An 11,284-nucleotide genomic window follows, 5' to 3' on the forward strand; every position below is an offset into this window, starting at 1 on the left:
GCCGCCTGGGAGTCGGGAGCCGCGGGGAACCGGGCACCTGCACCCGTCGCTAGGAGGTGAGTCCCGGGAGCCCCAGGCGCTTCCCCTGCGCGGGTTGGGGCTGCAACTTGCAAACTTCAGCAACTCGGGTGGGTATCGGGGTAGGGAGGTAGGGGTCTGGGCTCTGGCAAGTTGAAGCCAGGTAGGTGAGGCTGCGGGCGGGAGGACAGGGGTCCCCTGGCTTCCGCGCCACCCGCTGCCACCTCGGCTTAAGAGCCCTCTGCGCTGCCGCGTTCCCGCCGCCCGCCAGCTCTGGGTCCCGGTTGCACTGGGCCCTGCCCGGGCTGTGGTCGGCGCATCCGGGCTGCAGCAGCGATGGGGACCCGGGACCCAGACCTGGAGAAGGAGACGGACGAGTGAGGCTGAGAGACAGAGGGACAGAGGTGCGGAGATGGAAGCTTAGGTAGGGCCGGCTAGTAAACAGCGCGAAGGGAGAGTGCGGGCGGCTAGGCGCGTGGGAACGCGTGGCCCGCCCGGAGTGTAAAATCTCCCGCTCAGGGACGTCCCCGCTCCACCGCCGCCGCCTGCGGAGCCGCCGCCCGGATTCTTCCCAGACCCCCCTCCAGGACACTCTTGCCCTGCGGAGCACGAACTCTGCCCGTCAGGCCCCAGGGACAGTGGCTCAGGGCCCTGCACTCCCGGCTGGGAGGGTGGAGAGGGGTGCGGCAGCTGGAAGCCCGGACGCGAGCGGCGATTTCCCGATTTATGTTTCTCATGGTAATTTGTCTTTGTGGTTGGGGCTGCCCATTCACTTTCCGCTCACGTCCTGCGGGAGATCCAGCGAGGAGGGAGGGAGCGGGGGGAGCTCGGGCACAGAGAGGGATGCAGACGGGAGAGGGGATCGGGGACCCGCGCGGGGAGGGAGCCGAGAGGGAAGTGGTCGCGGGACTGGAGGAAGAAGAAGGCGAGGCTCGAGAGGATCCGGCCCAACGGAGCCGGCTCCTTTGCCCACCGCAAACTTTAAACAAGGAGGAGGACCACCTGCAGCGCCGTTCTTGCCCCCTCCTCCCCCCTCACCCCAAGCCCAGTCTTTGGGTCCTTCCGACTGCCCACCACGCCAGGCGGGAGTGGGCCGCGAGTCTGGATGAGGAGAGAGGAGCGCTGGATTCTGCCCACATCCCTGCGATCCTGCCCAGGCTTTCTGCAGAGGGGAGGGGTGAGAGGAGCCAGAGCCGGGAGGGCTGCCTACCCTGGGGTGCACTCCTTCCTGGCTAACGGAATTGGGACTGGGAGTTTGGAAGCTTGCCTGTGTATAGACCTCACCACGATCCTACCTTCTCTGGCCCTAGCCCCATCTTTTTCCTTCAGCCCCTAGTGAATCCTACCTCCTTCCAGGTTTCTCAGGCACCCCGACCCACTTCGGCCGCAGGGCCTCTCTCCACAGCCCTCCCTGCCCGCTTGCTCCTCACTTCCCACTTCCGCTCATCTTTTTAAGCCTGTTCTCTTCTTGACAATCAGCAGTGGCCTCTCACCTTTTCTAAGCCGGGACAGATGACCTTGAGGAAGGGGCAAGAGGGGAACTTGAACCTTACAACTGGACCTCACAACTTAGGAAAAGAGGGGCAGATTTAAAAACAGCTTGGAAAGAAACAGCCAGTACCTTGCCCTAAGTCTAGATTTTCAACGGAGGAGGAAAGGAGATAAAATACAGCAGAGATGGGGGAACTTGCCACTTGGTCACTCATGGGGCGGTGAGAACTGTTCTGACCTTAGGGTGTGGGAGTAGACCACTCGGGAGGAAGGGCTGCCTCTCGCTGTGCTGTGTTGGGAAAGGTGAGTGTGGGTTTCGAGGGGTGCTCTTTTCTCCATATGGACACCTATCACCACCAGTTTGAGAAGGAATGGCAGATCTTCCATCCCTTTTCTTTTTCTAAGCAGCCAGTACCAGAGCCTTCCTCCTCCAAAGCCAACAGTAGCGACCATAATCATCACTGTGGACATCCAACACTGTTTAAACCCCTACTGTGTGCAATGCACCATGCTAAATGCTGGTAGATAAAAAGAGGTACAGTGCTGAGCCCATGCCTAGAGAGGTTACTAAGTTCACCAGTTTGATCCTGAGACACTTGTTTACGTGTTTGTGGAGGGAGAACATGGAGAGGAAAATGCAGTGGCTGTACAGGCAGCAAGGTGCCTGATGACCCAAGGGTTTAGGAGAGGAAGGATTAAAGAAAGCTTGATAACTCAGGTCAAACAGAGAGCTGAGCTTATTGACTCTGCCCTGAGATAGGACAGCCAGCACCTCCTTTCCCACTAGCGAGGAGAAAAAGTTCCTTTACCACTTCTACTGCCAGACTAGAAAACCAGAGAAGCCAAGAGGTCCAGCCCCAAACTATAGATTGCTACCTCCCCATTAGGACTGAGGAGCCCCAGAAACTTTCTTGTCTTAGGGTGAACTTCCTGGCTTGTTTGAAAGACCCTCCACTGGTCACTTCTTATTGAGACTCAAAGCTTGAAGAGGCCCTGGAGATTGTCCATGTCAGGAGAAGCACAAATTCAAATGCCTACAGAGGGCAGGCAGATCACAATATGTTGATCAGGCAATTAGAGTGGCCCAGCTTATGGGCAATTGGGAGTTCAAAGGCAAACTGGCCAAGTGAAATGGTCCTAAGAAAATCAATTAACAGCCTTTAAGTAGCCTGACCCCTTGTATCTATAGAGTAAGAAATTAAGATTCTAAGAAGTGAGCTCATCTGCCTTGGATGTACATGTTATCTCCCTATACCTTGGGGATTGACTGAAATATCTCATGGCCTGGTTCTACCTCTGACCTGTTAGGCCCTTGGCTCACCCTCATTCTCAGGGCCCATTAAGATTCTTCTGTGAGATGATAAGTTCCTTGAGGGAACCATCTTGTTTTACTCAAATCTGAGCACATCACATCCATTTATATAAGGTTCCACATGCAGAGCCAAGACTGGATTCAGATCTCCTGTTCCCCTTCCCACTGGGAATCCGGTGGGTGTAAACCAATTTTATTCTTTATAAAAAAGAGAAAATTCAACCATAACTTTTTGTTTCATCTAATGTAGCAATAGGGTTAGATGAGATAAGACGAGAAGCTCACATTGGATGTTTGCAGATTCCAAGGAACATCCAGAAAGCCCTGATCCCTGAGTGGGGATCTAAAAAGAGGAATGGGAACCCATCACGGGGGTGGAGGAACAGCAGACATTTATGGATGGAGTACATGTATTAGGGAAGAAAATGCTATTGGGTCCAATTATTTGAACACTGATCATGACACTCCTGTCCTTAGTCTTGGTCACCCTCTTATATCCAATGATCTGAGTTAGCAACTCATTACCAGTCAACCAGTTCACCACTTTCATTGATGACTGAGGTGGTAGAATGGACAGAGAGGACAAAAAGACAAGATCCCTGATTAGAAGTGCATGTCACCTTGTTATGTTATGTTGCCTTAAAGAACCCAGAGCTGAGTTCTGGTGCCACATCACCTATACCCTGGCAGTAGACAGATGTTTCCTATGATCTTCTAGTGTTGGCTTTGTCACTGCCTGGGTACAGGGTAGAAGAGACCATCAGTGGCAGTAAACTCCTGTATTCACTCACGTACTATGTGCCAGGCACTGTTCTAGGAGCCGTGGATACAACAGTAAACAACACATGCCTCTGATCTCCCAGGATGGGATAAATCAGCATGACTAAGAGTACACAATTATCAGCATTGTCTCAACATCTGTGGTGGAATTTACTGTGGTGTTTTTCCCCTGTGGGTTTGTCTGGGGGACCTGACAGCTAATGTGGAGTTGTCCAAAGGACTTGGAGTCCAGGGTTTTGGGGGAGGGTCAGAGGGCTAGGATTCCATCACCTTAGCTGTTTCCTAGTTCCAAGTTCCCTCTCTGTGCTTCAGATTCCTCACTCATCAAAGGTAAACATGTACTTTGTACCTATGGTGTAGATAGAGGCAAAGCCAGGCTCCTGGAGATCTGGGCATCTGGAGCTCTGGGGATGACAAATGCTTGGAGGGAGGGTTATTTATACTTAAGCATCTAAACCCCAGTGGATTCTGGGGACCATCTTTTGCCTCATTCAGTCACCGTGATCACTAGCTTGTCTTCATTTTGTGTGTGTGTGTGTGTGTGTGTGTGTGCTGGAAATAGTTACTTCTAATGAATGAGTTTTCTTTACATTCAGATCTTTGCATTTGAGTTTAGCCATCACTAAGTTGGCCTTAAATTTATGACAACACTTAACTAACTTGGTCTTAAATATATGGCAAGAGGCCAAAGCAAATGCCTTGACTAATGGAATTTCATTGAATTGACAGAATTGAGCCCTTCGTTTATAGCATGTGTGGACAACACCTGGATTTTTCACTGGCATCGTGCTATACTTTTGCAAATTCCCCTCTTTATGACTTTTGGTTTGATGACATCTGCCTTAGCTGAGGAGATAATCCTCTAATGGGTAATCTGGAACAGGATCTTCGTGTATGCCATTCTCTTTCAGATGGATCTCCTGCAATACTTTCCTTCTGAAGAAATTTCCTTTATAACCAGCTTGAATGTTAGAAAATGGCAGGGAGAAGTTCCAGCTGAGTTGAGCTCTGAAAGGAAAGGGACAGGATGGTGCTGAATGTTGTGTGGCTCTGCAATGCCACTTCCCTTCCCTTCTGTTTTAGTGAGCATGAGAGATGAAACCCAAACCTCGCATGATGGCCTCTCGGTCCTGATTTGCGTGGGAGACTCACAAGTAAGAAATTATTCGACTTGGTGGCTTCAAAGCGGAATAAAAAATGAAGATGGTTTTCTGTCCAATTTGCTGCTGGGCACAATAGAGAAAGCAGAAGGAGGGATCTCTGGGACGGGGACTGGGGTCAGGAGAGTTTAACCTTGAGCTCTCTTCTTGGCAATTGGTCTGCTGATTCTCCTCCACTCTCTCTGACTTGAAATAGAGGGACAAGGATTCCATCGGGCTTTCCCTGAGTACACGAAAGCTTTAAAGGCAATGCTGTGTGTGCTGAATCCCTCCATGACACTGTCCTCATTGATCTGCGTTTAATAAGGATGACTTAGTCAGACTTACACATGGAACTCGTTTGAATTTGAAGCCTTGTCGATATGATCAGAGTATCTTTGCATTCGAACCAGGAATGTCTCTGGCCAGCATCTTCTGTGATGGGAAAGGTTAGTACTTGAAGGATGGTTGGTGACCATCTGTCCTTCCAGTTCCCTGAGGATCAAATTCGAGGTTTCAGTTATGGAGCAGGGAGACTGGGTTAGAAATGAGGGAGGCTTTTCTGCTTGAGCACCTCTGCCAAACCACTGGGTTCTTCATCTGTGAATGGGAGGTGTTCACAAGAATCCTAAAGCCCTTTCTGGCCCTCAAGTCAGTGGTTTTGAATGGATATTGCAGTTGCTTCTTGATTTTCCAGGAGTGGCTCATTGACTTTTCTGTGGATTCTTTGTGGGGAATGTGAGTCTCAGGCTAGTTTCCAGTTACCATCCAGCCCCCCTGTTGTTAACCCATCTGACCGACTGCCAGTCGCTGCATCTTCAGAGAATGCATTTTCCTGTTTGCCTCAGCCTGAACCAAACATCATTTGGAAGGTAAATCTGCTGTATACTGAGGCATACATGTGCATATAAACATACATATATATGTATATATATGCACACATATAAATGTAGACGCAAGGCATTCCAAAGCTGTGTGTTACCTGTTGACCATCGGATTAACCGCAGTTCTATCCGCAGTTCCGTTCCTTGCCAGAACTGATGTGAGCCCGCCCTTGGAGGCAACTTTAGGGAAATGGCTTGTGGGGTAACAATTTAGATCCATCCCTATTTGCCAACCCCACTGGTCTACCTGAGCCAAAGCTCCCTCCCTACTGCCCTAGTCATTGTCCCAAAGATCCCCCAGGAGCCCCACTGTTAGGAATACAAAAGAGCTGCAGTTGGCTCTTAATTATTCAGGGACGGATGGATCCAGTGTGTGAAGCACCCAACTCAGGCCTCTTCTTTCCCTTCTTTCAGTGCCTTGAGTAACTCTATATCTGTAGTGAGAAGCTGGGGGAGATCTTATCATTTAATACAAACTTTTGTTTCTAGCAGCCAGCTCCCTCTGCTTCTCTTCCCTCAAGGCGCCTGGGGGAAACTAGTAGCCCTCTCCGAGAGGCCTCATCCACTCAAAGCAGACTGCTTTTAAAGTTTACACATTGCCCTGATGGTTGGTGTGTATTTCTGCCCAAAAGCAGGACAGAAGAGGAAAATATCACTAGCTCAGGCTGATGCAGGGTCAGGCCCCTGCAAATTTCCCCCTTTTGTAGAGCCTGGACTTCCGGTGTTTGGCGTCAGTGGTACCCTGGGTCCCATCAGGAGTCTAAGTATACAGCAGTGTCCTTGTGGTAAAAGCTCCAAACAGGCAAGGTCTAAGGAGCACTTCTGTTAATGTCCCCAAGGCTGAGGGTAATGTTTCTGCATAGACCAGGTGCCTTGGGGGCACCTGCTCCCTTTCAACAGCTCTCCACGTTCCAGAGTGAGACTTTCCTCACTTTCTTGCCTAGACCCTGTCCAGAGAGAAGGCAGCTGTGAAGTGGGGTGAGCAGCCTCAAGTCTACCTCTGTGTACAGGTAACAGTGGCTTGGTCCAGCTCAACATGTAATTCACTGACTTCCGTAAAAATCACCTGCAGAGCTTTAAAAAATATACACTTGGCCAGGCGCGGTGGCTCAAGCCTGTAATCCCAGCACTTTGGGAGGCCGAGACGGGTGGATCACGAGGTCAGGAGATCGAGACCATCCTGGCTAACACGGTGAAAATACAAAAAACTAGCCGGGCGAGGTGGCGGGCGCCTGTAGTCCCAGCTACTCCGGAGGCTGAGGTAGGAGAATGGCGTGAACCCGGGAGGCGGAGCTTGCAGTGAGCTGAGATCCGGCCACAGCACTCCAGCCTGGGCAACAGAGCGAGACTCCATCTCAAAAAAAAAAAAAAAAATACACTTGACAGCCCTATCCTAGACCTTAATTAAGATAGAATTTCTGTAGGGGGAGCCTGGGCACTGGTATTTTTTTTTGAGCTTCAAATAGGCAGCCATGGTTGAGAGCCACTGACCTAAATCTTCTTTTCTAGGCTCTACCTGGCCTCACGCCAATGGCATGCAGAACCTCTTAGCCCTCAACCCTTCTAAACAGCCAGGTCCTTTCTAATGGGCACCAACTACAGCTCCTGGCATTCAGATCATAGCTACTGTTTGTGTTCTGAATTTAATGACTTTCTATTATAAGCTGATTGTGAGAGCTCCTGTCTGGTTATTTCTTTTTGGTCATTTTTTTCTTAAAAAGCATTTACAAAAGTAATGAATATTCATTCGGCATTTTTTTTGTGTGTCGTCTAGATAGGTATGTAACCAAATTGTGATTGTACTCTTTGTAACCAGCCTTTTCATTTAAGAGCATATTGTGATAATTTCCCCCTTCCTACGTATCCTACAAAGATGGGCTTTATAATGGCTGCCTGGTATTCCATCATGTGGATGCGCCATAATTTATTTAACAAACCCCCGGGGTTGGACATTTAAATTGTAAACCACTTTTCACTATTATAAACAATGCTGCAGTGAACATCCTTGCACATAAATCTTTGTGCCTATCAATGATTATTTCCTCAGAACAGATTTCTAGAAGTGGAATATTGATGCTTTTTCACATGGACCATTTAGACCATTTTTGACTCACTTCCTACAGCAATAAAAAGTTTTTGGATTCAGAGTTTTAGAGACATTTTTCACTGCTCTCCTCTGAGACTTCGCGCTGACTGCTTCCCCCTCCCAGATTTGAGGTCAGCATCCCTTGACCTAGCCTTGGTCCGAGGCTCTGTCTCCAGATCAGTTCCACAGAATGCTGCCTCTCCCTTCGTAGGAACTCCTAGGCTCTCCTGCCCCCACCTCCAGCATCATTGTTTCTCCTTTCACCTGCTCAGCCCTTTCATCGTCATACCTCCAGCCCCTGAACCGTAACACTCAGTGCCTTCCAGCTAGTGTTCTGTAAAAACAGCTGTGGTTTATAGAGTTGTTACTATACACCAGCCTGGTAAACTTTTTATGTGCATTATGTCTTTTAATCCTCAGGTGCCTTATGTACACATTTAAAAAATGTTTATTAATTTATTTGAGACAGGATCTTACTCTGTCACCCAGGCCAGAGTGCAGTGGTACAATCACAGCTCACTGCAGCCTCACCCTCCTGTGCTCATGCCATCCTCCCATCTCAGCCTCCCTCCCACATAGCTGGGACCACATGCACACACCACCATGCCTGACTGACTAACTTTTGTGTTTCATGTAGAGATGGGGTTTCTACACAGGCTGGTCTCAGACTCCTGGGCTCAAGCGACCCACCTCCCTTGGCCTCCCAAAGTACTGAAAATACAAGCATGAGCTACTGCGCCCAGCCCACATATTATTTTTATCTCCACTTTCCTCATAAGGAAACTGAAACCTTGAGAAATAAAATTATTTGCCCAAGGTCACACAGCTAATAAGTAGTAGAGCTGGGATTTAAACACAGAACCTACACATCTAACTACCACATACGCTTTTCTCAATCTTCTTGGTGTTAACTCTTGGCTTGTTGTCAACAAGTTGCTCAGAAATGTTCCCTCAGCATCCCATGGACATATGCTGGGTCTTTCTCCAGCAGAAGAGGGGCATTTCTCAGTACAAACAGCAGGAGAGTGGGGATGCTGTTCATCAGCGCCCCCCTTTCCTTTTTACTTACGGGTCATGTCCTCATCATCCCTTTATCCAGGTAACCCATGCTAGAAAACATTTCTTGCTCCTCACTGACCAGCTGCCAAGATTCCAGCATGCCTTGTAGCTAAGTAGGTCTAAGTTACGATGTATTCCTATTACAGCTTCTCCAGCCAGTTGGAAGAATTTGGGTGCTACTTTCCCAGTGTGGAATATAAGGCTGTCAGGGAGGCATGCTATAGTCATGACAGGGCATAGGCAGTTTGACTTCTACTGGAAATCAGATACTGCTTAAAGTGGAGAATTGGATGTATTCTTGCATTCTTGCCTCTGTAACATTGTCATGACTGAGAAGGTCAAGAAATGGCAACTGAAACTATCCTGATTCAATTCTGACCATGATCCAGAATGAGGTGACAAGATATGATAGGATGATCAGATGAAAGTGACCACATGCGCCTGGTGTTTATAATAGCCAAGGAAAGAAACGATCTACCTGGAGACCTCCCTTAGACTGTAGGAAGTCTGACTTGGGGAATTATGATCCTAGAATGAGGGATTTTAAAAGAGAAGACAGTTTGTGGAAGGTGAGATTCTGGAAGATGAAGCTTCGCATTTTTATCCATGACTTGGATGAAACTGGAGTAAGCATAATCAAATCTGTTGACAACAAGGCCATGATAGGCAGCTCCAATAAAAGACAGAATAAAGATTCAAAAATGATCTCAACAAACTGGAATGCTGGATTTCAACTAACAAGATGAAATCTAACAGCAGCAGATGGAAAGTTGCATTTAGATTGCAGAAATTAATTACTCAAGTTCATGAGAGGGTTGGGGACAGACCTGATTTGGTTGAGGTCCTGAGAAAAAGATCTGAGGGGTTCAACTGCACACAGGCTTCATCAGAGCTGGCAAGGTGATGGGGTGGCTCAAAACAACACCATCTTAAATGGAGCTAAGAGAAATGTGGGGTCCAGATTGGGTTCTTCCTGGTCATTCTGTGCTCATTTATGCATATGGATTTGAGAGGGGACCCTGCCCAACTCAGATGTGCTTCGTGGAGGGCATCTGGCATCAGGAGGAGGTTGGGAAGCCCAGCCGAAAAAGGTCTGGTGAAAGAAGCTCCTCTGCTAAGACAGGGAGAAACGCTGAGGGTGACTGTGGTCAACCACAGAAGAAGCAGGGCTTCCTATGGAAGAACATACTCATCAGCCTGGGAGAACCAGAAGAGCCCAGAGTGATAAGTGCAGGAATCTAGGTTTTCTAGAATGAGCATCTTCCCAACCAGATGGACTCTAGTGAAGTAAGCTTCTGTTTCAGCACTGGCCAACAGTTCTGCTGCCTGGCTTTTGCGGGACTCCTGCCCTGGGAACAGGTGATCATCCAACCAGTGTACCTCTATGTCTTTGCGGCTCTGAGGCTAGAACACCAATTCCTTTCCTGATTTCTTTAGAGCAGGGATTCTCAAAGTAAAGCCCCTGACCTGTGGCATTAGTGCCACCAGAACTTGTTAAGAATGCAACAATTCTTGGGCTGCACCCCAGACCCACTAAAAAGGTTCAATCAACCTTTTGCTGGGCTGGAGCCTAGCAAAAAAAGCTTTTTTTTTTTTTTCTTTTTTTAGATAATGGAGTCTCACTCACTCTGTCACCTAGGCTAGAGTGCAGTGGTGCAATTTTGGCTCACTGCAACCTCCGCCACCCAGTTTCAAGTGATTCTCCTGCCTCAGCCTCCCAAGTAGCTGGGATTACAGGCACCCACCACCATGCTCGACTAATTTTTTTATTTTTAGTAGAGACGGGGTTTCACCGTATTGACCAGACTGGTCTGGTCTTGAACTCCTGACCTCAAGTAAACCACCCGCCTCGGCCTCCCAAAGTGTTGGGATTACAGGTGTGAGCCACTGCGCCCAGCCAACCTGTGCTGTTAAAAATCCTGTTGCATGCTAAAGCTGGAGACACTGGTTTGGACCACGTTAGGTCATTCTTTCTGTTGCTGGATGCTTGTGGTGATTATTTGAAACTCATAACCTACAGCCCTTTACTAGGGAAGCACTGGAGAACCTTGGAAAGAGTGTGGGTTCGAAAATGAGACAGACTTGGCTTCAAACTCAACATGGCTGCTTTTTGGTTGTGAGTTTTATATAAGTTCCTTTCCCTTTCTGAGCATCCTTTTCTTTTCTTTTCTTTTTTTTTAACTGTAAGATGAGGTAGGACTGTGTTTAAAGGAGGATTAAATGAGCTCATTTAATAATCCTGGGAAGTATAGTCAGCCCTCTGTATCTGTGTAATCCATGTGAGGATTCAGCCAAACTTGGATTGAAAATATTTTTAAAAAAATGCATCTGGGCCAGGCGCGGGGACTCACGCCTGTAATCCCAGCACTTTGGGAGGCCGAGGCAGGAGGATCACGAGGTCAGGATATCGAGACCATCCTGGCTAACAGTGAAACCCCGTCTCCACTAAAAATACAAAAAATTAGCCTGGCGTGGTGGCAGGCACCTGTAGTCCCAACTACTCAGGAGGCTGAGG

General features: G+C 48.5%; 1 protein-coding gene across 2 annotated transcripts in view; it reads left to right on the forward strand.

The window, feature by feature from the left end:
* The window catches only part of SEMA5B (sema domain, seven thrombospondin repeats (type 1 and type 1-like), transmembrane domain (TM) and short cytoplasmic domain, (semaphorin) 5B), a 121,478-nt gene that overhangs the window by 1,022 nt on the left and 109,172 nt on the right, over positions 1 to 11,284 (forward strand). Inside the window, exon 1 of one of the 2 annotated variants that reach the window (XM_011950797.1) lies at positions 7 to 56. The exons of the other annotated variant lie outside the window; for it this stretch is intronic. The gene's annotated coding sequence lies outside the window, so the exon portion shown is untranslated. Of the gene's footprint in view, positions 1 to 6; positions 57 to 11,284 lie in introns of those variants that run through there. 2 annotated transcript variants of the gene reach the window in all.

Source organism: Colobus angolensis, unplaced genomic scaffold, assembly GCF_000951035.1.
Source record: "Colobus angolensis palliatus isolate OR3802 unplaced genomic scaffold, Cang.pa_1.0 Scaffold31, whole genome shotgun sequence".
Classification (NCBI taxonomy): Eukaryota; Metazoa; Chordata; class Mammalia; order Primates; family Cercopithecidae; genus Colobus; species Colobus angolensis.